The sequence below is a fragment of the Sphaeramia orbicularis genome, chromosome 4 (assembly GCF_902148855.1).
Source record: "Sphaeramia orbicularis chromosome 4, fSphaOr1.1, whole genome shotgun sequence".
NCBI classification, from domain to species: Eukaryota; Metazoa; Chordata; class Actinopteri; order Kurtiformes; family Apogonidae; genus Sphaeramia; species Sphaeramia orbicularis.
The window spans coordinates 885,214-890,921 of record NC_043960.1 but is presented as its reverse complement, the minus strand read 5'-3'; positions in this window follow the sequence as shown (position 1 = coordinate 890,921).

Sequence of the window (5,708 nt, the reverse complement as noted above, 5' to 3'; positions counted from 1 at the left end):
TAGATGATGGTAGATGATGGTAGAAGATGGTAGATGGCAGCAGAAGACAGTAGAAGACGGTAAATTATGGTAGATGATGGCAGAAGATGGTAGAAGATGGTAGATGGCAGCAGAAGACAGTAGAAGACGGTAAATTATGGTAGATGACGGCAGAAGATGGTAGAAGATGGTAGATGGCAGCAGAAGACAGTAGAAGACGGTAAATTATGGTAGATGATGGCAGAAGATGGTAGAAGATGGTAGATGGCAGCAGAAGACAGTAGAAGACGGTAAATTATGGTAGATGATGGCAGAAGATGGTAGAAGATGGTAGATGGCAGCAGAAGACAGTAGAAGACGGTAAATTATGGTAGATGATGGCAGAAGATGGTAGATGATGGCAGAAGATGGTAGAAGATGGTAGATGGCAGCAGAAGACAGTAGAAGACGGTAAATTATGGTAGATGATGGCAGAAGATGGTAGAAGATGGTAGATGGCAGCAGAAGACAGTAGAAGACGGTAAATTATGGTAGATGACGGCAGAAGATGGTAGAAGATGGTAGATGGCAGCAGAAGACAGTAGAAGACGGTAAATTATGGTAGATGACGGCAGAAGATGGTAGATGATGGCAGAAGATGGTAGAAGATGGTAGATGGCAGCAGAAGACAGTAGAAGACGGTAAATTATGGTAGATGATGGCAGAAGATGGTAGAAGATGGTAGATGGCAGCAGAAGACAGTAGAAGACGGTAAATTATGGTAGATGACGGCAGAAGATGGTAGATGATGGCAGAAGATTGTAGAAGATGGTAGATGGCAGCAGAAGACAGTAGAAGACGGTAAATTATGGTAGATGATGGCAGAAGATGGTAGAAGATGGTAGATGGCAGCAGATGGCAGCAGAAGACAGTAGAAGACGGTAAATTATGGTAGATGATGGCAGAAGATGGTAGAAGATGGTAGATGGCAGCAGAAGACAGTAGAAGACGGTAAATTATGGTAGATGATGGCAGAAGATGGTAGAAGATGGTAGATGGCAGCAGATGGCAGCAGAAGACAGTAGAAGACGGTAAATTATGGTAGATGATGGCAGAAGATGGTAGAAGATGGTAGATGGCAGCAGAAGACAGTAGAAGATGGTAAATTATGGTAGATGATGGCAGAAGATGGTAGAAGATGGTAGATGGCAGCAGAAGACAGTAGAAGATGGTAAATTATGGTAGATGATGGCAGAAGATGGTAGAAGATGGTAGATGGCAGCAGAAGACAGTAGAAGACGGTAAATTATGGTAGATGATGGCAGAAGATGGTAGAAGATGGTAGATGGCAGCAGAAGACAGTAGAAGATGGTAAATTATGGTAGATGATGGCAGAAGATGGTAGAAGATGGTAGATGGCAGCAGAAGACAGTAGAAGACGGTAAATTATGGTAGATGACGGCAGAAGATGGTAGAAGATGGTAGATGGCAGCAGAAGACAGTAGAAGACGGTAAATTATGGTAGATGACGGCAGAAGATGGTAGATGATGGCAGAAGATGGTAGAAGATGGTAGATGGCAGCAGAAGACAGTAGAAGACGGTAAATTATGGTAGATGACGGCAGAAGATGGTAGAAGATGGTAGATGGCAGCAGAAGACAGTAGAAGACGGTAAATTATGGTAGATGACGGCAGAAGATGGTAGATGATGGCAGAAGATGGTAGAAGATGGTAGATGGCAGCAGAAGACAGTAGAAGACGGTAAATTATGGTAGATGACGGCAGAAGATGGTAGATGATGGCAGAAGATGGTAGAAGATGGTAGATGGCAGCAGAAGACAGTAGAAGACGGTAATTATGGTAGATGATGGCAGAAGATGGTAGAAGATGGTAGATGGCAGCAGAAGACAGTAGAAGACGGTAAATTATGGTAGATGACGGCAGAAGATGGTAGATGATGGCAGAAGATGGTAGAAGATGGTAGATGGCAGCAGAAGACAGTAGAAGACGGTAAATTATGGTAGATGACGGCAGAAGATGGTAGATGATGGCAGAAGATGGTAGAAGATGGTAGATGGCAGCAGAAGACAGTAGAAGACGGTAAATTATGGTAGATGACGGCAGAAGATGGTAGATGACGGCAGAAGATGGTAGATGACGGCAGAAGATGGAAGAAGATGGTAGATGGCAGCAGAAGACAGTAGAAGACGGTAAATTATGGTAGATGACGGCAGAAGATGGTAGATGATGGCAGAAGATGGTAGAAGATGGTAGATGGCAGCAGAAGACAGTAGAAGACGGTAAATTATGGTAGATGACGGCAGAAGATGGTAGAAGATGGTAGATGGCAGCAGAAGACAGTAGAAGACGGTAAATTATGGTAGATGACGGCAGAAGATGGTAGATGATGGCAGAAGATGGTAGAAGATGGTAGATGGCAGCAGAAGACAGTAGAAGACGGTAAATTATGGTAGATGATGGCAGAAGATGGTAGAAGATGGTAGATGGCAGCAGAAGACAGTAGAAGACGGTAAATTATGGTAGATGACGGCAGAAGATGGTAGAAGATGGTAGATGGCAGCAGAAGACAGTAGAAGACGGTAAATTATGGTAGATGACGGCAGAAGATGGTAGATGATGGCAGAAGATGGTAGAAGATGGTAGATGGCAGCAGAAGACAGTAGAAGACGGTAAATTATGGTAGATGATGGCAGAAGATGGTAGAAGATGGTAGATGGCAGCAGAAGACAGTAGAAGACGGTAAATTATGGTAGATGACGGCAGAAGATGGTAGATGATGGCAGAAGATTGTAGAAGATGGTAGATGGCAGCAGAAGACAGTAGAAGACGGTAAATTATGGTAGATGATGGCAGAAGATGGTAGAAGATGGTAGATGGCAGCAGATGGCAGCAGAAGACAGTAGAAGACGGTAAATTATGGTAGATGATGGCAGAAGATGGTAGAAGATGGTAGATGGCAGCAGAAGACAGTAGAAGACGGTAAATTATGGTAGATGATGGCAGAAGATGGTAGAAGATGGTAGATGGCAGCAGATGGCAGCAGAAGACAGTAGAAGACGGTAAATTATGGTAGATGATGGCAGAAGATGGTAGAAGATGGTAGATGGCAGCAGAAGACAGTAGAAGATGGTAAATTATGGTAGATGATGGCAGAAGATGGTAGAAGATGGTAGATGGCAGCAGAAGACAGTAGAAGATGGTAAATTATGGTAGATGATGGCAGAAGATGGTAGAAGATGGTAGATGGCAGCAGAAGACAGTAGAAGACGGTAAATTATGGTAGATGATGGCAGAAGATGGTAGAAGATGGTAGATGGCAGCAGAAGACAGTAGAAGATGGTAAATTATGGTAGATGATGGCAGAAGATGGTAGAAGATGGTAGATGGCAGCAGAAGACAGTAGAAGACGGTAAATTATGGTAGATGACGGCAGAAGATGGTAGAAGATGGTAGATGGCAGCAGAAGACAGTAGAAGACGGTAAATTATGGTAGATGACGGCAGAAGATGGTAGATGATGGCAGAAGATGGTAGAAGATGGTAGATGGCAGCAGAAGACAGTAGAAGACGGTAAATTATGGTAGATGACGGCAGAAGATGGTAGAAGATGGTAGATGGCAGCAGAAGACAGTAGAAGACGGTAAATTATGGTAGATGACGGCAGAAGATGGTAGATGATGGCAGAAGATGGTAGAAGATGGTAGATGGCAGCAGAAGACAGTAGAAGACGGTAAATTATGGTAGATGACGGCAGAAGATGGTAGATGATGGCAGAAGATGGAAGAAGATGGTAGATGGCAGCAGAAGACAGTAGAAGACGGTAAATTATGGTAGATGATGGCAGAAGATGGTAGAAGATGGTAGATGGCAGCAGAAGACAGTAGAAGACGGTAAATTATGGTAGATGACGGCAGAAGATGGTAGATGATGGCAGAAGATGGTAGAAGATGGTAGATGGCAGCAGAAGACGGTAGAAGACGGTAAATTATGGTAGATGACGGCAGAAGATGGTAGATGATGGCAGAAGATGGTAGAAGATGTAGATGGCAGCAGAAGACAGTAGAAGACGGTAAATTATGGTAGATGACGGCAGAAGATGGTAGATGACGGCAGAAGATGGTAGATGACGGCAGAAGATGGAAGAAGATGGTAGATGGCAGCAGAAGACAGTAGAAGACGGTAAATTATGGTAGATGACGGCAGAAGATGGTAGATGATGGCAGAAGATGGTAGAAGATGGTAGATGGCAGCAGAAGACAGTAGAAGACGGTAAATTATGGTAGATGACGGCAGAAGATGGTAGAAGATGGTAGATGGCAGCAGAAGACAATAGAAGACGGTAAATTATGGTAGATGATGGCAGAAGATGGTAGAAGATGGTAGATGGCAGCAGATGGCAGCAGAAGACAGTAGAAGATGGTAAATTATGGTAGATGATGGCAGAAGATGGTAGAAGATGGTAGATGGCAGCAGAAGACAGTAGAAGACGGTAAATTATGGTAGATGATGGCAGAAGATGGTAGAAGATGGTAGATGGCAGCAGAAGACAGTAGAAGACGGTAAATTATGGTAGATGACGGCAGAAGATGGTAGATGATGGCAGAAGATGGTAGAAGATGGTAGATGACGGCAGAAGATGGTAGATGACGGCAGAAGATGGTAGATGACGGCAGAAGATGGTAGAAGATGGTAGATGGCAGCAGAAGACAGTAGAAGACGGTAAATTATGGTAGATGACGGCAGAAGATGGTAGATGATGGCAGAAGATGGTAGAAGATGGTAGATGGCAGCAGAAGACAGTAGAAGACGGTAAATTATGGTAGATGACGGCAGAAGATGGTAGAAGATGGTAGATGGCAGCAGAAGACAGTAGAAGACGGTAAATTATGGTAGATGATGGCAGAAGATGGTAGAAGATGGTAGATGGCAGCAGATGGCAGCAGAAGACAGTAGAAGATGGTAAATTATGGTAGATGATGGCAGAAGATGGTAGAAGATGGTAGATGGCAGCAGAAGACAGTAGAAGATGGTAAATTATGGTAGATGATGGCAGAAGATGGTAGAAGATGGTAGATGGCAGCAGAAGACAGTAGAAGATGGTAAATTATGGTAGATGATGGCAGAAGATGGTAGAAGATGGTAGATGGCAGCAGAAGACAGTAGAAGACGGTAAATTATGGTAGATGATGGCAGAAGATGGTAGAAGATGGTAGATGGCAGCAGAAGACAGTAGAAGATGGTAAATTATGGTAGATGATGGCAGAAGATGGTAGAAGATGGTAGATGGCAGCAGAAGACAGTAGAAGACGGTAAATTATGGTAGATGACGGCAGAAGATGGTAGAAGATGGTAGATGGCAGCAGAAGACAGTAGAAGACGGTAAATTATGGTAGATGACGGCAGAAGATGGTAGATGATGGCAGAAGATGGTAGAAGATGGTAGATGGCAGCAGAAGACAGTAGAAGACGGTAAATTATGGTAGATGACGGCAGAAGATGGTAGAAGATGGTAGATGGCAGCAGAAGACAGTAGAAGACGGTAAATTATGGTAGATGACGGCAGAAGATGGTAGATGATGGCAGAAGATGGTAGAAGATGGTAGATGGCAGCAGAAGACAGTAGAAGACGGTAAATTATGGTAGATGACGGCAGAAGATGGTAGATGATGGCAGAAGATGGTAGAAGATGGTAGATGGCAGCAGAAGACAGTAGAAGACGGTAAATTATGG